Source organism: Pinus tabuliformis, chromosome X (genome assembly GCF_031772625.1).
Source record: "Pinus tabuliformis cultivar Carrire ecotype Pingquan chromosome X, CPIR1, whole genome shotgun sequence".
In the NCBI taxonomy this organism is placed as follows: Eukaryota; Viridiplantae; Streptophyta; class Pinopsida; order Pinales; family Pinaceae; genus Pinus; species Pinus tabuliformis.
In genome coordinates, this window is record NC_142308.1 from 1,685,162,274 (window position 1) to 1,685,184,716 (window position 22,443).

A 22,443-nucleotide genomic window follows, 5' to 3' on the forward strand; every position below is an offset into this window, starting at 1 on the left:
TTTGGACATATACACTTAATTTTTGAGTGCCTTGATGCGCCACACGAGATATATATATGTATACATATTCCTATGGTTCATTATTGTGTTTTGAATGCTTCTATACGCTGTTTTGATTACATGTTACACAAATGTCTGTCTAATACATGGTTTGATAATGCATCAGTTAATGTGTTTAATCTTCTGGGAATGTGCTGATATGTGATAAAATCAAAATGCCTTTCTAACAATTTAACATGTAAATACAACCTTAAAATTCAATGGTCTCTGACAGAATAACGCCCATTAAGCTGGTGGATGACAAGCTGAGAATCCAGATTCACAACCAATGTACAAATACCGAGATTGATAGCCTCAGTTAGTAACTCAATAAAAACACTATATTCAGCGACATTGTTTGTGGTACAACCTAGACAAACACTTTGAAGGTCTACTAACTCACCGTGAGGATCGTAGATCACCCATGCTGCAGAAGAAAGATTGCGGGTACTGCGGTAGGCACCATCAGCAAAACCAACGTAAGGTGTACCAGACATCTACACAAGAAGCAAAAAACACAATAAGCGGCAATTGTGCCCACACACCAAGCCAAACATGAAAACACACACACACCACACCTGCTGAAAAACACATGTATGTACAAATTAGAGTGCATTGAGTTCATGCATAATATTTTTTTAGGTAAAGCCCATTATGGGGCTTATCTAGAGGGTTCCCTTCAAAATCAATCAGCTCATAGGCCCCTTTTTGCAAAACTCGCTTTACAATATAAGGTCCATGCCACATGGGCTCGAATTTTCCTGCCCCCAGCTTATCATTTGCTTGATCATAGAGCAGGACTAAATCTCCTTCAACAAAAGAACGAGGATGGACAGTATGATCGAAGTGAGTTTTCACTCTCTTCTTCTGTGCTTCAATAGCTAGAGAGGCTAGTCGACGAGTCTCGTCCAGCCGCTCTAGTTAGAGAAGGCGTTCTTCTACCAGAGTAGTGTTGGGGAGTAATTCAACGGCTAATTTCAAAGAAGGGATCTCACACTCAATTGGAACGGTAGCCTCCAGATCGTAAACCAATTGGAACGGGGTGAACCCAGTGGCATCCTTCACAGAAGTTTGGTAGGCCCATAAGGTGGAGAACAACATCAAGTGCCAGTTGGACTTGTGCATGCCAATGGTGTGTTGAAGCATCGTAACTAGAACCTTGTTGATGGCTTCTACTTGGCCATTGGTCTAAGGATAGTATGGTGTCGAGCTATCATGCTACAAGCCTGGCTGGGTTGTTAACTTAGTCATCATATGATTATGAAAATTCTTTCCGTGATCAGTGACAATAGCCTGAGGAACTCTGAAACGCAAGATAAATAAAAATTGTGTCGTTGTGTGACCGTCTTCAGATAGTGTAGGCATCACCTCGGCCCATTTTGTGAAATAATCAACGACAACGATGATATACCCATGCCCCCTGGCTGAGCAAGGGTTATAGGTCATATAATCAATGCCCCATTTGGCAAAGGGCCGATGGTAATGACAGGGTGCAATGGAGCGGGAGGCGCGCACATCTTCCGTTGGTAGATTTGGCACTCATGACAAGAGCGGACGACAAGAATGCAATCCTTGAAGATGGAGGGCCAAAAGTAACTAGCAAGGAGGATATTTTGAGTAGTAGCATACCCAAACATGTGACCACCATAGGTTCCAGAATGGCAGTCATTTAGAACTCGTTCAGCTTCCTTGAATGTTAAGCATCAGTGGAGAACAGAGTCGGCACCGAGATGGTACAGGGTGTCCCCAATAATATGGTAGGGCTGAGACTGATGGTGAATCCGTCGCCGAGCACCCTTAGACACATCGGGACAAAAAAGAGGACGTCTGAAGATAGACAATGATATCCCCGTACCAGGGATCGAGGGAGCTAATTAAGAATAAAGTTTCGTTCGGGATATGGTCCTCTAATCGAGAGGGCGCGGTAAGAGATGGTAGAGAGAAAAACAACTCAGCAAAGACGAGGGATTTCTTAGACTTGGCAGTGGTGAATTCCAAGTCAAACTCTTGGAGGATAACAATCCACTTCGATTACTTGCCCCCTAGTAACTGACGTGACAGGATGTACGTCATTGGGTTACAATAAAAAACCATTGTTGTAGTGTGCAATAAGATATAATGGTGGAAGCATTGGATGGCACAAACGGCGGCCAATGCCAATTTTTCGACATAGGCATATTGAGTTTTTGTATCTAGTAAATTGTGGCTGAGATAATAAACGACATGCTCAGTGTCATCATCATCATTTTGAACTAGAACCATGCCAATAGTGGTATTGACAGGGCTAAATACATAGTGTAGTCACGATGATAATCAGGAGGACGCAACAACAAAGCAGAAACAAAGAGAACCTTGAGGCACTTGAATGACTCTTGTGCAGCGACATCCCAAAGAAAAGGGGTATCCTGCTTTAATAACCACGTATAGGCTTTGGCCACTTCGGCATAGTTCAGAATGAATCATCGTAAAAAATTCGCTTTACCCTGCAAACTCTGCAATTGCTGCAAAGAAGCAGGGGAGATAGATTCAGGATGGATTCGATTTTAAGGGGATCTAAACGGATACCCTCTCGAGAGACGATGAACCTGAGAATTCTGCTTGACTCAATGCAGAAGACACACTTATGTGGATTAAGCCGAATGCGGTAGTGTCGACAGCAGAGAAAGATTTCGCGAAGGTGAGCTGGATGGTCCTCACATTTTGCTGAATGAGTTGGCAGATCATCCAGGTAAGACTGCACAATGTGTCAAATATCATGGAATGCATAAGACATTGCGTGCTGGAAGGTGGCACCGGCATTTTTTAAACCAAAAGAGAGCTTTTTGTAAGCGAAAGTGCCCCACGGACAGATAGAGGCAGTCTTGTGTTGATCTGCAGGCGCAATATTAATCTGGTTATACCTAGAAAAGCTGTCCATGAATGAGTACATTTCACTCCCGGCACACTCATCAATGAGCTGGTCAATGAAGGGTGTAGGGTAGTTATCTTTGGGACAGGCCTGATTAATATCACAATAATCAACACATACCCTGATAGTGCCCTATTTTTAGTCACAAGGACAATATTAGAGACCCAATCTGTGAGTGGGATGGGGTAAATAAAACCAGCCTTAAGAAGCTTTCCAACTTCCACTTTAATGGCTGCAGCCTTTCAGGGGTGCACGGGGTGTAAATGTTGTTGAACAGGCTTAGCACCCAGATATGTAGGTATCTCATGCACCACGATTCTAGGATCGATGCCAGGCATCTCTTCGTAAGACCAAGTAAAAACATCACGAAATTCGCGAAAAAGATCAGTATAGAGCTGAATCTCCTCCGGAGTACAAGTTACTCCAACATGGATGTGCTCGACAATCCTTGGTTTAACAAAGATGTCGATTGGCTAGGTTTGCATGATGTTTCCCATGTTCCCTTCAGAAGACACTTGATGAACTTGAAAGGGTGTCTGAAGTGGTTGGGATGGGAGACAAGGAGCAAACCGCTCGAGACAGGGAAGCATTTTCGGATGGACAGGGAGAAATGAGGAACGATGGTGATGATCAGACCAAGGGGGTTCCTCGAAAGACATGGTCTCAATAATCACTTCATCAGAAGGAAAAATTTCCTTTAAAGGGTTGGAAGAAGCGCCATATCCAAGCCAAGGGGAATGAGCATATGAGTTGAGAGCTCTTCTCGAAGGAGCAAGTTCAGAAGGTAGAGCCGATGCAGAAACAATTTCGACATAGTTGAGCTTGGCAGGACTCAACGGCATCTCATCACCCCAGGATTCTATCTGATCAGTGGGGGGAAGAACCCAAGGATCAGAGCGAATATAAATCATATTAATAGGAGCGATGTTGGGAGGCGGAAGCGAAAAACACCCATAAGGGCAGGATCTTTAAAGAGTCTAGCTCCCACACTCTCACATGGAACAGAGGTATGCTCCACAAAAGGCACATTGCCATCAGAAGAGGAGGAGGTGAAGAAAGACAACTGGTCTACTATGACGATCTTCCCCTGATGATGGAAACAAATGACACGAAATAGAGATGAAGCCACAGCTCGCATGGCATATGTCTAGCTTCATCCCAAAAGGAGGTTGTAAGTTAGACTGGCATCAATGACTTCAACCTCCACTTCGACCGTCTTCCCTTCCAAAGTAATAGGCAAGCGTTGGAGTATACCATAAGGGCAAGACTCTCTCCTAGCAAAGGCTTCCAAGGTCGTAGGAGACTAGCTCAAAGTAGGAGAACCAATAGCCTTCCAACAAGCAACATACATTATGCAGGTAGAAGCTCCTTCATCAATGACGGTACGATGAATCATTTTAAAATTGATGATGACCTGGATAAGGAAGGAAATTTGGTGAGGCAGTCTCGGTATATGATTATCTAGGTCAAAAGTAATCAAATCCGAGCTGCCTGGGTCATTGCCACCGATAGCTGATAGCAAGGACTTCCTCTGAGGGGAGCAGCTCTGGAGAACTTCTAAAGCAGACATAGTTGACGGGGCCTGGGCTAAGTCCTCAACGATGCTATAGTGCTGAGCAACATGAGCATTAGGGTTGTAAGAAGATATCTAAGGTACACCTTTAGGAGGGGGTCAGATGGTAGTCTCAGTGCTAGGTCTCTCGATATGGAGGGGACCAGAACTAGACGGAGGAGCGCTAGAGGGGACCTCAGGCTCTTTCCTGGTAGGTGATGGATACTCTTTTCCCTAAGTACTAATTTGGATGGGAATCGTCCCAGCCATAAACACTTGAGAACAAAAGGGAGAAGAGGATTGGGATGGATCAACCACCATTTGTGTTTGCTGTGAGGGAAAAGGCTCTTTGAGCATGAAAGGAGTCTCGGGGGCACCTTTCAACAAACGACTAACTTCAGACCACCTGGAGCAGTCTTTGGTATAGTGATCCTCGTCACAGATAAGGCAAGGATACTTAGGCTTGCGTTTGGTACCTTCCTCGGGCAGAGGTTTAAGGGATTCTTGCTTCGGTTGATCAACTTTATTTTTTCCCTTTCCCTTCTTTTTTCCTTTCGAGGCTTTGTCCACCATGGTGGATTGGATGGTGTTAACCTCAGAAGTATTACAGGAATTGGATACAGCCAGAGAAGTATTTTCATTTGGAGCATTTGAATTTTGCTTCCAAGGGTTTGCAGAAGATTTCTTAGAGGACAAATTAACAGAACCAATGACGCCGTCAACAAATTGTGTTAGCGGGGCTTTGGAAGTTCCGGGCCTCAGGGCATTAGGCAAATAATCATATAGTGTATCAGATTAGGATTAAACCAAGTCAAGGTACTGAGCATGCGCAATAGCCTTCTCTTCAGTTACACATGCCCCCATAGCGATGTCCCGCACTATCGGACCAACAAATGAGGTTGTGAACCAGTCAGTCAGAAGCTGATCGGGAATCCAAAACTTAACCAAACGGTGGCGCCATCTCCATTCATGGATATGATCAGAGATATGTGTGGCCATAGTTTGTTTTAAGGATGTCAGGAGATGTGCGCCCATTTCATATCGAATTAGCAACTGAAATGAGTTAAAAATGCCATAGCTAACGAGTTAAAGTCCTGAAAAGATCCTCGAGCTAACTCAATATACCATTTAGCAGTAGAGCCAGTGAGGGTCTATTGAAAAAGGTGGAGTTGGATTGAATCATCAAGCCACAAATTTGAGGAACACCATAGATGATAAGGCATGACGTGGGCTTGGGGATTTTCTCCAGCTTTACCGTCAAACTTGGGACAATCACCAGGAATCTTAGTTGGAATCGGTGGCCAATACGGATTATGAAGAATAGGATCATTGGTCAGTTTTGACACATCTGGTAATTCCAACGTTGCTAACAAGGCTAATTGAGGATTAAAGGACATCTGAGGCCGCAGGTAGGAGGTAGCACCAGAGTTCCAGCCAGTATCTTGTTGCCCCCATTGATTCTATCCAGACGGATTTGGCCCAGAAGGGTTCTGTTCGTAGGGATTTTGTCCATAGGGGTTATAGCTATAACTGGATGGTTGACCCTAGATCTGCCCCCCAGCATTCCATTGATTACCAACTTGGACTGTAGGAGCAACATATGGTTGCAGGTAATTCTGGTAAGGACTCACCTACAGTTGTTGATAATATTGGTACAGGGAAAATTGGGTTTTCCCTTGGGATTGTTGGAAACCATAAGGCGTCTGGGCTCCAAACTAAGCCTGGGAGCTAGGCTGCATTTGATAAGCAGGTTGAGATTGGGATCCAACCTGCATATGAGGACCGGATTGGGTCTAGAGCCCAAATTGGGGCTGAAAAATGGGTGGAGCTTGAGAAGTAATGATAATTTGAGTGCCTGGTTGAACAGGCCCAGATGGATGTCCTTGAGAGAACTGAGGCTAAGCCGTTTGGCCAGAAGGTTGACCCAGTTGAGATTGAGGTTGACCCATTTGCCTAGAAGGTTGAGCTTGCTGGGTATTGGGTTGTCCTGATGGGCCGGATGGCTGAGCAGACTGGCCAGTTGGTTGGCCTGGTTGGATTTGAGGCTGACCAATTTGTCCAGATGGTTGACTAGACTGGATAGTGGGTTGGCCTTGCTGAACATAAGGCTGACTGACTTGCCCAGAAGGGTAGCCTTGCTGGACACCAGATTGGCCTTGTTGTATGTAAGGTTGTCCTGGATTACCAGAAGGTTGCTCGAAATAAGTAAAAGACGCACCACCAGAGGCCGAAGGTTGTCCCTGGAAGGGTTGTCATTGTGGGCCTCCAGGTTTCCTTGGATAAGGTTGTCCATAATACTGCTGTCCATTAGAGGGCTGCACGTAAGACGGTTGACCTTGATAAGGTGGTCCTTGAAAATTTCTAGGGGGTACTTGGCCACCATGATAAGTGGTGGTACCCCAAGCAACGGATAATGGAACCGAGACCTCAAATGCAGGTTGAGATGGCACAGGTCTAGGGTAATAAATATGAGCTCCTCGAGAATCGTAATAATGAAACGGATCTTGGGGATCCAGATTCTGAAGAGCTTGTAAATATTGATCGTATGCCCCCCTATTGGAATGAAACCAGAAGAAGGTGGGGCATTTAGTGTAGGATCAACAACTCCGGACGTAGATGCCGATTGGCCACTATTTGCAGATCCAGACAAAGGTCCAGCAACAGTGGTCACAACTGACGATGCAGTGACGGCACCAACAATAGGGGCTGAAGAAGCCACATAGACAGTTGGAATAGTTGGGACTAAGGTGATAGACACATTGTGAATTTGAGGGGTAAAAGGCTTCGAAGTTAGAGTGACGGTATGAGACCACATGGAACTCATAAGGGGAGTCCTAGAACCCATAACATCCCTCAAATCCTTATAGCGCAAAGGCAGCGTGACACTGAGAGGGGTGACATAGAAGGGTGAAGTTTCCCTTGGGATAGGAATTTCACCACTCGTCACAACAGATTCTTTACTCGTGATGGGGGATGTGTCATCCATGTCAGAGGAAGACATTGGGACCAAAATAGTAGGAGGAGTACCGGGAATATCTTCTTCAGAAGGCTCCCAAAGGGGGTTCCAATGAATATCATAAGACTCGTCTTCCAGAGCACGAGAGTTAATCGATTGGATACTCGAAATAATAGGGAGAGTATCACTAACAACTGGTATCTCAGGAGCAACAGAAGAGGGATACCCTTGGTCACTTGGAACAGGAGACGGGATCGGTGATTTGAACAGGATGATTCGATTCAAAGATCCTAGGAAAACTAACGAGAAAGAACCCTACACAAGCTAAAATTTAAACAAGATCTAACAGGGTAAATGTGAACGTGGCCGAATAAATTTTAAGACACAGGAACAAAACTTGACCTTTTCATGTTTAAAGAGTCGAGAAAAGGACAAAAAGATGACTCTAGTCTCCTTCGAATATTTAATGAGCTTGAAGTGACAAGTGCTCAGATGGACCTTTTCTTTTAGGGAGTCCGAAAAGTAACGAAAGTGACTACTTTAGAGAACTAGGCAAAAGGTTTACCAAACAACCCGTAAAACTGGATATACACCTTGACAGTCATATGAAAACTAAGGACTTTCTGTATGGCAGTCTATCTTCTCGAATGCTGTGTTCGGTGCGTTACAGTTTGCAAGGCAGTAGACACGACTTCCTAAGGATAAAGGATGATAACCTAGTGGGGTCTCCCAACATATACTTGACAGTACATGGGAGCACAATTCCGTACTAGACCGCTATTGAGTCACAGAAGGAGGAACCACCCAACCTTGAGTGAAAGCAATAGTGACTAGGTTTAACGACGCCGAAGCACGTCTCTAGCCTAGACCTCTAAATAGTGTGTGTTATGTTCCAATGCGTTGTTAGGTTTATTCAGTTCATTTTAGAGTTGATCTTGAATTATGTTTCGGTTTTCAGGCCTTACCGTATGTATACAACAAATCCTAAGATGCAGCTAGAATGAGAGAAATATCATTTTACTTCAATGAACACCTACCTACAGGAGTGTAGAGAGATCATTCCCAAACCAAGAAAACCAAGATAAACAAATACAATCCCTCAATGCATATAGACATTAATTCCTAAAGTGCACGGATGCTACTAATGAGAGATTTTATCATTCGCTTTCCAATATGAAAACTTGAAATGCAAATTCACTTTCACTTTCATCTACTAAACGAATGCAATATTTTTGATTTTGATGTATTTAAATCTAGAAGAAACAAATAAGCAAACAAGAAAGTGTGTAAAAAATCGGTTGATCCAAACAATTGTGATCTATGTTCGGTAGTGAAAATAAATCGAATCAATACCATGGATTGGTTCAATAACTTTCACTAAACAATCAACCAAAAACGAGCAATGGGGAAGGCTCAATCAAACTAATCAAGAAAGATGCAAATGAACCTTGAGAAAACCAGTAACCAAGCCAATTGATTCAAGGAACTTGAAATAATGAACTAGGTCACACAGGCAAAAATGCAAGATTCATTCAATAAAGCCAAAGAAAGAGTGCCTTAAGCATAAACAGTGAAAAACAAGCTACTGAGCAAGCGAGAAAAGCAAGGGAACAACAGGACTGATGGACTCAGGAGGTAGAATTGAAAAAATCAATTCTACAGGAATTAGCGCGGGTAATACATAAGCAACTAGTGCTGATAAAGAACTAACTGCAGCAATAGAGTGATGTTGTGCGGAAGCACGTGACTTTTTCGCGATGGATGGATTTTCAGAACCGTCGCGACTGTGAGACATTATTAAGCGATGCACAGGATCTTAAAAAAGGTTGAGCGCGATGACAGTGTGACTATTAAATTTTAATCCGCGATGATGTTCAAAACAATGACATGTGAACAAAAACTCCCAAACCAAAAATAGTCAACCCTTCAATCAAATAGAGGTATTTCCCAGATCAAGCCAGGAAACTTAAAAGACTGATGGTTAATCCCCAAAATTCAAGAGAGACCAAATCAAAATCAAAACAAGAGAAAACAGGGGAAAACATAGGCCAAACTCCCCAATGGAGTCACCAATTTGTGATGCAGGAAAGTGTTCCCTCTGCGGACAGAGGCAACCCCTCTAGCCCTAGAGTGGGTCTAGTCACAAACAAGGACAGATCAATAATAGCTTTCCTTAAACAGTCATAGTTGGAAGCCTACCTCAACCGGTGGTCGATGGAGTTCCGTTGCACTACTCCAGCTTCCGCTTCTTTCTCCTAATGAGTGATCAACCTGAAACAATGCAAAGGAAATACAACAAAGTATGTAACTAGAAAACAACAATGATCTATTTACTCACAAAGTCAAGAAGTCATGAGCTATCAAGTAAATTACATACAAGACATAGGAAAACATCATTTATTGTATTAATAATGAAATAAGAGCAAGCTTACAACCAAAGTCTTGACGTTGCAAGCCTTCTCAGAGGAATCCAGCCAACATGTTCTTCAAGCATTCACTCTTTGAAGATGGATCTCGCAACATACAAAGTTCTCTCTCACTCATGAGTTTTACACAATGTTAAGGGCACTTCACTACCTTCCACAAACTATCAACAATCCTACTCTTGTCACACTCACACCAGCTATCTAGCAAACTCACAAACACTAACAACACTACTCAATCCAAGAATTTACCAACTAGCCAACTATCCAACTAGCAGATCATAGCAATGGTGAGAGTTTAAATAGGAGAAGGAGTCTCCATGAAAGGTGGAAGAGAGTGCTTATCTCCAAGGAAGATAGCACAAATGATGGAATATCCATACCGGAGGAGGAAAGGCGACACAAACTATGCCAACAACCAGGTCTAGAGTCATCCAGAAGGCCGACTGTTGGAACAAATTCGCCCAATGTGGATCATCGCGAGTGCATAACTGAGCTTTAGTGCTGACATCACTAGTGAGCAATGTAGCTAGTCATATCATTGCTAAAGATAATATGTAACCTTGTGCTCGAGCATGAAATCAGACCATTGTAAGAATCAGATGTGCTTCTGCACTGAAAGTGCGGCTGGACTATTTATGAGTGATGTTCAGCGCGTATATTAAGTCCATAGTCATGATGAGGTAGATAAATTAGGAAAAGTGGGTCATTTGGCAGCACGAGAGAGCATTTGTTCAATATGATCACATTTGAATTGGACACATGACACAGTAGAAGGACTGGAGTGAAGGTAGTGACAAATTACTGTGTAACACTTACCTTTGTCATCCCCTGTCGTAATTCCACTCTGGAGCACGATATTTACATTAGGGTTTTCCTCGCATGGCTCAGACCTCATCATTTGTAGGTTCTAAGTAGGGGGAGGTTGGAGTGCTCCTTTATCACGTAACTTCACTATCAGTGTGGGACAATCCTCCATCTCATGATTAAACAACGTATAATAAAAGCATGATGGTCGTATTGGATTCGTACAATCGCGGGCATAATGCCTTGGCCCTCCGTAATTTTAACATATCAACTGTTTGCGACCTCTTCCTAGTCCCCCTCCACCTCAGCCTCATCAACACACTTGAAATCTGGTGCGCGCCATTCCTGCATTCTGATCGAGGGGCCCTGTTTCGGCCTGAACTCTGTAGGTAGGAGTTCGATCCATCATCAACTCATAATCTCTATAGGTGTGCTTATTATGTCCTACTGACCTACAGAAATTATATAACAACTGCTGTAAATTCTGCGTATACTTCTGTAATAGATGGCAATTATCTGTAGCACACTTTCCTCCTATCTGACAAATCGTGCACCATAGTGTAGGTGCCACGCTCGGTCCTACTTGTGCCTCTGGTCTCAATGGCATTGGCCCTCCTCCCACAAGGTAATTTGCGAACATCGGGTAGTGGTCCTTGTTATGCCCCTGACCCTTGCATTTTATGCACCATACCTCAACGTGCATCTTTGGGCAGGTTGTCCTGTCTTATTTCAAACTCTGCATCTCAAGGCACAAGTTTCTCAACTGCGCATGAATTTACTGAACTCCCAGGTTGGGATCTTGTATCTGGGTCTCTTGCAATCTCATCGTGACCTCTAAGGCCTCGGCCTGAGTGGTTAGCCTTTTTTGTGACAGCGCAATCTGTAGATGCAGCATTAATGATGCTACAAACCATTTGCGATGTTGCCCATCGGTTAACATCATGTTAGATTCATGAATTGTGCACTTCAGTCTTTGATCCAACTCCCAAGGGGTCTCACCTGGTAGCATTGTGATTTCCTTGAACCCAATGATCGACTGTGCCTTTGATTTTGGCTTGCTAAATTATTTGTTTAGCGCAGCTTGGATATCTGTGATCCCCACATTTGGATTTTCATTGGAATTCTTAATGTACCAGGTTAGCGCACGATCTTGCAGAGCGCTGACCAACATTGTTGTCTTTATATTTTCATCCATGACTCCCTGCGCTTCCCATACAACTTTTATCACGAACCAAAACTGGTCTAGATCTTCATTCCCTACTCCCTTGAACACTGGTATCTTTATTGCACTCGCCATACTGCTTTGTGGTGGTGGCTGAGGTGGTATGGTCGAAGACAGGGGTGAAGATGGTGAAACTAGCGGTGGTGTGGGTGGGGGTGGTATGCGCAGAATTATCTACCTTATTAGATTGATCACACTTCTTGGCGAGACCTTTGTGAGCTCTTCTTCACCCCCTCGCGGAGGTGAAATCAAGGGGCTAGTTTCTAATTCTGTTCTACCTTCGTTTTTGTAGATTCTCCCACTTCGCATAGCCCCAAACATCAATTTATTCGCATAACCCATTTTCCCCAAAGTAGCATTTTAATCCAAGTGTTCAAATATTTAATGTACTTACCTCATGGTCCTTTGAGGAAGCATCATTCTGCCTCACTATAATTGACTGAAGTATATAACGCAAATTCAGTGATGAATCCTCCTATGATTTGATTGAGCCAGTGATCGACAATTCACATGATCTTATCTTCTGATGCTTCCAATTTGCACACCAATTCTGGAGTCCACATAATAGGTCTATCGAGTTTACACATTCCTTGCCTATCTGCTTGCTTTGCGATCCACTCGTATAGCTCAATGGGGAAGGATGCGAAGAAAATTTTGTGGATCTTTGTATATAAGTAGCAGCCTAACCACTCTTCCTTTGATAGTCGTGGATTCCTATTTTCCTGCATCGCGAACTCATGAATATTCATGTCCAACCAATCTTCAATTCCTTTCTTTGTCGGATTCCAGTGATACGACATCAGACATCTCTATGCAGATCTCGGTCCCGACAATGGAACCATTTGTTGGCTTGTTGGGGCTTGACCCAGGTTCGAAGTTAATTAGCCAAACAAATCCCTGTACTACTGGCCCTTTTGGCAACAGTTCGCATAGCGTGGAATGAGATCTCACCCAAAGTAGTATGGGAGGGTGTTGGAACCAGGTTTCCGCACCCTTGAGATGTTTGAGATACCGGTTTAACCACTCTTCTTTTGACAAGCATGGATTCCTATTTTCTTGTGCCACGAATTCGTGTTTTTTCTATCCATCCACTTTTCAATTTCTTTCTTCAACGGGTTCCAGTGATGTGACATCGCACATCTCCTTCAAGCTGATCATAGTCCCGACAATGGAACCATTTGTTGGCTTAGGTGGTCCTGACCTAGGTTTAGAGTTAATTGCACGACCTAACAAACCCTACACTACTGACCCTTTTGGAAACAACTCACGTAGCATAGGTTGCAGTGTCACCCAAAGCAGTATGGGGGGATGCAAGAACCAAGTTTCTACATCTAGAGATCAATGTGATGTCTTTCAGCACCTTAGATCTGTCTTCGCACAGATCAATATGACCTTAGGGCCCATTATTGCAACTCTATCAAAACAACCTTCAGACCTTCATGAAGGTCTACGACTGTTGGACATGAAATCCCCCCACGACATGTTTTGGGGCTCAAAGCCCAAGTTTTGAGTAATATTGTTGTAAAGACTTCACGAATTGCAGGTGCGAAGCGAGAATTATATGTAGAGTCATATGGCTGTTTGTCCTAATTTTTGAATGTAGTGTCGACCTACCCATGGTTCGTAGACCATGGGATTGTATAAATAGAGTGAGGCTCTAAGTTGTAAAGTAACCAATGAATCAATGGAATCAGATGGATAGAATAAGATAGTGAGGATAGAATAAGAGTCTAAGTATCTTGGGTCATAGTAGTAGGAAAAGGCTCTACAACTGAGTCCGCAGAGGCCTAGTAGAGTCTGCAGCTGAGTACGCGGACCCCTATAGCTGAGTGTACAGGGTAGGTTTGAGTCTGTAAAAGAAGGAAGAAAATAATAAAGAGAAGTTTTATCTGAATCCTATGTATTTGTTCTGAGTTATTACATGCTTTATTAATTGCAATTATACTATTTATTTGTTGCGTGCACTTATATGAATTGTGAATATTGCTAAGTATAACTAAAAGCGTATAAATAAGTTCATTTAATCACCTAATGTCAGGCTACGAGTAAGGACTTGGGTAATAACACTGTTCGAGCCCCAAGTAGGGTTGCACAAAGGCAACATCTCAGGTTGCAAGGTACAAGTAAGTGCAGGTAGCGACGTGCCCAAAGGGTCAAACTGCAGACCACTTGAAACCATCATACATATCTAGGGTGCGGAAAACTGGTTCTAGAACCCTCCCATACTACTTCGGGTGAGACCTCAGTCCACGCTCTGCAGACTATTGTCGAAAGGGCCAGTAGTACCGGGATTTGTTTGGCTAAATCACCTCTGAACCTGGGTCAGGCCCCAATAAGCCAACAAATGGTTCTGATGCCAAGACCAAGATCTACATAAGGGATGTCTGATGTCGTGTCACTGGAATGCAATAAAGAAAGAAATTGAAGGGTAGTTGGACAGGAAGATTCACGAGTTCGCGGTGCAGGAAAATAGGAATATGCGAGTATCAAAGGAACATTGGTTAGAGTGCTACTTATATATGAAAATCCACAAAATTTTCTTTACATCCTTCCCCTCTGAGCTATACGAGTGGATTGTGATGCTAGCAGACAGTAAGGGAAGGTGTAGGCTCGACAAACTGATTGTGTGGACTCTAGAATTGGTGTGTAGACTAGAAGTGTCAGAAGATAAGTTCGCGCGCACTGTGGACCATTGGCTTGATCGAATTATAGGGGGATTTATCACTGAGTTCATGGTAAATACGACCGTTAGCTACAACGAGGTGGAACGTCGCTTCCTCAACGGACTGCAAGGTATTACATTAAATCATTGAACACTTGGATCAGAATGCTATTGTGTGAAAAGCAGGTTATGCAAATAAATTGATTTTTAGTACTAGGTGAAGTGGGAAGATCTACAAAAATGAAGGTAGTGTAAAGATAGAAAATATCCCCTTGATTTCGTCGCAATGGGAAAGTGACAAAAAGCTTGAAAAAGTTTCTCTGAGAAGCACGATGAGTCTGATAAGGCAGCGAATTCCATGAATACCACCCCCACCTACACCACCACCAGTTTGACCATCGTCACCCACATCTCCACCCACACCACCTTCGTTACCACCACAGCTCAATATGGCGAGCGTGATCAAACTACCGGTATTCAGAGTTGTAGGGAACGAAGTTCCGAACCAATTATGGTTCGTAGTAAAGGTTGTCTGGGAAGCACAAGGAGTCGTGGATGACAATATAAAGAAGGCTACAATGGTAAGCACGTTGTAGGATCACACACTAATGTGGTACATTAAGCATTCCAATGACCATCCAAACGCAGGGATCGTAGATATCCAGGCCGTGCTGAATAGGGAATTTAGCAGGCCAAAATCAGAGACACAATCGATTATTAGGTTTAAGGAAATCATGATGCTTCCAGGTGAGACCCCATGGGATCTGGACCAGAGGCTGAAGAGTATGATTCATGAAGCCAACATCACCTTGACGGATGGACAACGCTGTGCATGGTTTGTAGCGTCACTAACACCACATTTAAGGACGACACTTTCACAACAAAAGCTATCCACCTAGGCCGAAGATTTGGAGATTGCAATGAGATTGCACAAGACCCCTATACAATATCCTTGTCCGGGAGTCCAACAAATCTACATGCAACTACAAAATTTGTGTTTGGAAATGTAAAGTTTGAAACAAGACAGCACAACTCGGCCAGAGGCCCGCGAGGAGGTATGGTGAATAAAATGCAAAGTCTAAGGACATGACAAGGACCACTATCCAGTTTTCACAAATCACTTGGTGGGAAGAGGGTTGGTGCCGTTAAGACCAGAGGCACAAGCAGGACCGAGCACGGTGCCTGCTGTTATCTTAAAATCAAGCCCTGGAAGGCTGCAGACCAAGAAGACTTCAAGTAACTGTTTCAGACCCATATTTTAGCTAAGGCTTAGCCTCCTTAGCCTGAGAGGGCTCTCTCAAAGGATTTAAGGTTTGTGATTGTGATTGAGATGGCTAACTCTTTATGAAACAAACATGAATGAGGCTGGTAAAATCTAAATTAACAAGCATCCATTGGGCTCATGGAGTCATATGTCATTTAGCATTAATAGTGAATTGGCTTTGCAATAAAATCAAGGCATTCAGACTTCAATATATATAAAGTACAACAGACACAAAAGGGACAGTATATGAGTATCTGAAGGAAATTAGAACATTGCAAGTGATTTCTATGTAATCAAGTACTCATCAAACAGTAAACAACATGAAACAAAATAAGAGAAATTCATACATTGAAGTCACTATGATTCTTGAGCAGCAGAAGCCATTACCGTATTACCAAAATAAACAGAGTCTTTACATAAGCTTGACAACAGAGCTTTTTTACATAAACTTCCAACCCCTATTACATTTCCCATTATTCTATATATAGAGTTCCTCAAACATTAAGGGAACTCGAAAACTACTTCTAATGACACCTGTTTAACTTTTAACTGTCTATTTAATGTAACAAACTTCAACTAGACTTTCTAGAGGTCTAAATCAAGTAGGATTCTAACACCATGTTATGATAATAATAGCCTTGGTTACAATGGTTCTCGTTCTTTGACATCTAGTTCCTTTTTAGTTTGGATGTGATGAATGTTCAAAACTCCATGCTGGTCTTCAATGCCACATCTTCTCCATTGTCCCGAAACATAGGAAACTACCCTTGCTCATCGGTCTTTAGTTTGCCTTACAATTTTCGAATCCAAAGAAGCATGTCCTTTATCTTTGATTATCCAAAATGTAATAGATGGCCATGTCTCTGATGTGCTGTCCACTTCCTTGATATGTAAAGGCAAAAACTCTTTCAAGCTACTTTGACATACCTTGCACGGTGGTAAATGTGCTCACTTTATGACAAAAGTTTAAAGTTGGATTTGAATCCATATTTTCTCCACCTGTCTTGACCTGGTTGAATGTTGAAGCTTCAGATGATGCCTTGTATATATTCCCTTTTCAAATTTCCCGCTTATGTTTCAAAACCGGTTGATTGATATTGGATTATTTAGCTTCAGCAGTTTCGTAGCGCGCTACGAAACTGCTGAGCTCTAGTCATCACCTTCAGTAGTTTCATAGCGTGCTACGAAACTGCTGAGTTGTTTCAAAAATCATAGTTTCAACCCAAAAATTCGTTATTTGAGCACTTTGCTGTTAAAAATTCTTTCAACTATTTCAAGACCTCTCAAAATTGAATGGGAATGTTTGAAAAGATTATACCAAGCAAAGCTATCAAAACTTTGAGACATATCCTTACTTGAAGTGAGATTTCTTTATGGAGATTCTTTTTGCTGGTTCAATTGTATATTTAAGTCTTCAATTTGTTTCTTCATTACTTTGATCCCAGACTTGAGGTTTGTATTGACTTTTCTGATAAATTGAGCTTCTTTTATTGCAGGACTAGTCCAGCTTTTGAATTGAACACTAAAGTCAACCACTTAAGGAATTTGAAAAGTTTGGTCCTCCCACCGAGCTTGCATTTGGTTGAAATAAGCTTCCTTAACTGCAAATTTCCTAGCAGCTTTCTTCAATCTAGCGATCTCAAAGTTGGCAGATTCCAATCTCCTTTTCAAGTCTACCACACCACCTTCTTCTTGAGTGGCAACTGTTTTGCCTTTATCCTTTCTTTCATGTGGCCGTGTCACCTCCCCTGTTTCATCAGCTCTTGGTGGTACGTCCTGTACTTGTTTGAACTTCCTTGTTATGGGTCTCCTGGGTTTAAAAACAAATTGATCAACTTGATCATCAAACTTGAGTTTCTTTGAGGCCTTGACCCTCTTAGCCTTCTCTTTTCCTGACTGCATCAAATCAGCTTGAACTAGTGGGGACTCTTCAATGTCAATTGCTTGCAATAAATCATTTAAGTCTCCCTTTGAAACAGGGCTTTCTTCAACACTCACTGACTTACCTTTTTCTTTGGCCACCTGGCTCCTAGTTCTTCTTCTTTGAACTCCTCCACCTGTGCTTGATTCATGTGCAGTTTCTTTGACCTGAGTTTTTTCTTTAATTGACTGCTGGGGTGTATCCTGAATAGTCAGTGGCTTGGTAGACTCTCCAACTTATTTCCTTGCTTTTAACTTTGAAACCCTCTTGGCTCTTGTTTCTGTTTGAGGACTGGTTGTTGTTGAAGGTTCTTTTGCCGCTCGAGGGTTGAGACCGATCTTGCTTTTGAAACCGAAAATGAATATGAATGTGTCCCAGTCTCTGCCTACCCTCTGGAGTTCATGCAGAACCATTAACTTAACCAAGCCATGGTGGAAAAGTGAAGTCTCATAGGCTTCTTTCCTTAGTTTCACCTTGTCACACATTTTACTTAAACCGCAGAATAAATAAAAGGTAGATCAATAGATGTCTTGCCTGTGAAATGCAATAGCAATTTAAAATGGTATGAATACACTTTGTTATATCTCCCTTCACAGGTCAGATACTACTGTATACAAGTAAGTAATTGGGCATATGATTCTTTAACATAACTTCTAGGAACAGACTTGCTCAAATCTGAGTTAATGAACTCCTGATTTAGAAATTCTTTGCATGGATTAAGGTAAACTTTGAAATTATTGAACTAATTTTCTTGCCCTCTTGGTATTTCTGTAACTATGGATATCATTTCTGGTGAGACCTACAATTCCAACATGCCAACCTTTGAGTTTAGCCCTGTGAAATTCAGTGCAAATTCCTTAGTCACTTGTGCATGTCCTTCCTGGAGCTTCTTGCAAAAATTCCAACATCCAACTTGTTTAAATGCCTGTTCGACCTCTCTGTTCTTCAAGGTTATATCCAAACCTTCAGGCTCGTTTCTCAGACATTTTCCTGATCTATGGTCTTTCCTTTCTGCCGATCCCTCCATGAAGATTCAGTGACTTGTAGGCTGGAAATGCTAGCGCTGCTCAAACTCCCAACTCTGCCTCGCTTGAATGGCTGCCTCGCTTGATAGCTGCCTCGCTTGATGATGATGTTTTCAAATTGAAATCTAGTAGATTTGTTTCTCATGCAAGGCCTACAATCATCATTAAAACTAAGCATATCTGGCCTTTCTTGGAACTTGTATTTCGTGTGTACCAACATACTTAGTGATTGTAATAATGGAGATAAGCGGTTGGAGATGATATATGGAGTGCATAAACTGACAATGAATGACGTAGCCATAGATTAACTTGACAGATTTGACAGTTGGGAAAGATTCGCTGTGGAATGCACGAATCTCCGATTTCACAGCGCGGTAAGTGTAAATTTTGAATGATGCGCTGCGAAATCACCTAAAACCTATCGCGCTGTGAAAACACCTAAAGGACTATTGTGTTGCGTAATCACTTACTGAACTTTTGCAATGTGAAACTGCTAAATAGGGTTAATGCGCTGCGAAAACACTTCAGAATGGTTACATGCGCTATGCAATCAACTAAAAAGGCTTTGTGGTACATAATTATTTTTAAACCAAACTGACACATGGCTATGAGATCGGTGATGAATAAGGGTGACCAGTGATAGATGAGAATGCATGCTTGACTCAAGACCTCCTAAGACTCAGACTCTAAGGAAAAATGAAATCAAACTTAGACTAACACTGACCTTTATCATCAAGCTAGTATGAGAAATTTTGGCATTAGAATTCTTAAGTGATAACACCTGCATTATGGTGTGTGATGTGTCAGATAGGAGGAAAACACACTACAGATAATTGTTACCTATTATAGAAGTATACACAGATGTCCCAACAATTGTTCTATAATTTCTACAGGTCGGTAGGCCATGATGAGCACATCTGTAGAAGTTATGAGCTGATGATGGATCGAACTCCTACTTATAGAGTGCAGACTGAAACGCGAGCCCTCGATCCAAATGCAGGGATGTCGCGTGCTGGATTTCAGGGGCACAGACGAGGCTGAGGTGAAATGGGACCAGGAAGGGGTCGTAGACAACTAATTTGTTATAATTGTGGAGGGCCAGGGCACTATGCCCATGATTGTATGAATCCAATGAGAGCATCATGTTTATACTGTACCCAATTTGATCATGAGATAGAGGACTACCCTACACTGATAGCGAGGTTGTGCGATAAAGGAGTACTCCAGCCTCCCTTGACTCAGAACTTAAAGATGATGAGGTCTAAGCTACATGAAGAAGACCCGAATGTAAACATAGTGCTTCGAAGTGGTATCACAACTGAAGATGACAAAGGTAAGTAGCCAGAAGAAAGTGTGTGGGTTCGCACGGCTCCTATAAAGGAACCTGAATTTGATTTGGAGTGCGTGAAGGAGACATTCATGGAAGCTAAGAAGAGCTTGATGGAGGCCTCCACTTCAAGTAGTAAGGATCAACTAGAACTAGGGATGGATCCTTTAATGCTCACTACCTTTCTAAAGACATGCATGAAACTACTGCACGACATCAAGGTGGTAAAAGGACTGCGGGAACTTATCACTAGGTGCGTTGGGTCAGGAGAAATGTGTGTAGTCTATAAACTTGGAAAGCATGCATTGCGAATAGGAAGGGAAATGAGATTGACTGCGCAAATTGGTGAGTACGAAATGGATCAAGTAATACTAGATCTTCAATAAGACGTGAATGTACTACTAAAACAAACATGGGAACACATGCGCAGACCCGCGTTACAATAGTCTCCTATTCAATTGCGAATAGTGAACCAGTAGAAGATCCTACTGATGGGAAGATTGCAGGGGATAACAATAGATATTGAAGGTGCTAGCACACTAGAAGATTTCGAAGTGATAGAGATTTTCGATGAAATCAATCCTTATCCCATGCTATTGGGAATAGATTGGGCAACATATATGAATGGAGTAATAAATATAAAGAAGCGCAAAATGATTTTTGATAAAAAGTCACTATGCGTAGTGGTATATTTAAACCCTGTGGAAGGAGTGCACTACACAGAACTAGTGCGCGACGATGATAATGATGACGATCTCGACTGCATCTACAAGATAACTGCTCGAGAGTAGGATTGCGTGAATCCAACAGAAGATGGTAGGATTTCTTGGGAACGCGAAATCTCCTACACTTTGGATTTAGAAAAAGAAATAGAATGATGGCAGCATCGGTTACACAAGGTAACCATGCTCAATTGCAGCATGAAATTAAGATCACTGCACTGCATGACAACGGAGATAAGGTATTTGCCTAGGTACAATGAGTTGACAATAGTGGATGAATTCTTGAATGAATTTGAGAGCGAAGTGCCAGAACAATAGTGGTTCGATGCTGTGAAATGGCATTGCGTGCTACACCCGCAAGGTGGTGGGGTACGCACCAACAGAGTTTCAGGGATTGGGGCGAATGCAGAAGGGGGATGCTTATATGATTTGGAAAACCTTATCTACGGATGAGATCCAGTTATGAGGGGTGAAACATCTTGTGCACCCACCTTTCCAGATGGGTACAGATGTATGGCACACAGACCGCACAAATGTACACCGATCCCATGATCAAAAATAGGAACAAAACACAATAGCAGGAAAGATGAAGTGTGCCAAAGATTATTTGTGGGGAAGCATTTGACAAGGTGTGCGAAGTGTTGAATAGGGTCCACCATGCAAAATGCACTAACTGGGACCTTCACGTACCAATAGTTCGATGGGCCTATAGGACCATGTACAAAACCCTAACTGTGAGAGCAATTCCAAAGCTGCGGGATGAAGCAGGGACTGTAATCTTTGAGGAGCATGCAAAGCCGAATCTGCACGTAACAACACCTATAGGTTTGATAGTACACGAAGCTTAGAATGAAGAAATCACGTAGCTGCAAGAAATAGAACATATAAGACTTCAGGAAGAAATTCGACGGTGAAAATTTAGACTTCGTGAACCTGAAAAAGACCAGTTATGGCTAAGGGAGAAAAGGCTTTAATGGATGCAGAGGTCAAGAGGCTGGAAAATGAAATAAAGGAAGCATTTCTCATCGATAAACCATGGAAAGGTAAGGTGTGTACAATCATACTGATGAATTGGAGGACTCTCACTGAGAATTGGTTAGTCTACTGCTGTGGCTAGGACCGCATATCGCCAAACGCAGTAACCAGGGTAGCGCATTGTAAATAATAGAGTGCACGGTGCCGATCACCACGATGGCAGATGAGGATTTTTCATGAACCATGCTGGAGGATGGGATGGAGCCTTGCACAAGCGGTGCGACCACCTGACTAGCCATAGGAAGGACAATCTTAGCACTCCAAGAAGTTGAAAGGGAGCGCGGGACTATAAATTATTATGCATGGGAGATGCACGCTTTGGGAGATGCGCATAGAATCAGAATGTCATAGGGTTCACGACCATACATGGAGGGATGCACTGCCACGTGGCTTGGCTAGGAAGTGATCGTTGGTGTCACTATTCATGACGGGATGTTTGGTTTGTGGTCAAATGGAGCAGGCGGCGGGTATTTTAGAAGCAATTATTTGGCAAGATTTGGGAAAATTTACCGCCAAGAAAGCATTGATGGCCCATAATTGGGGGAAACGATCGAATTTAAATTAGAAAGAGGTTGTGGGT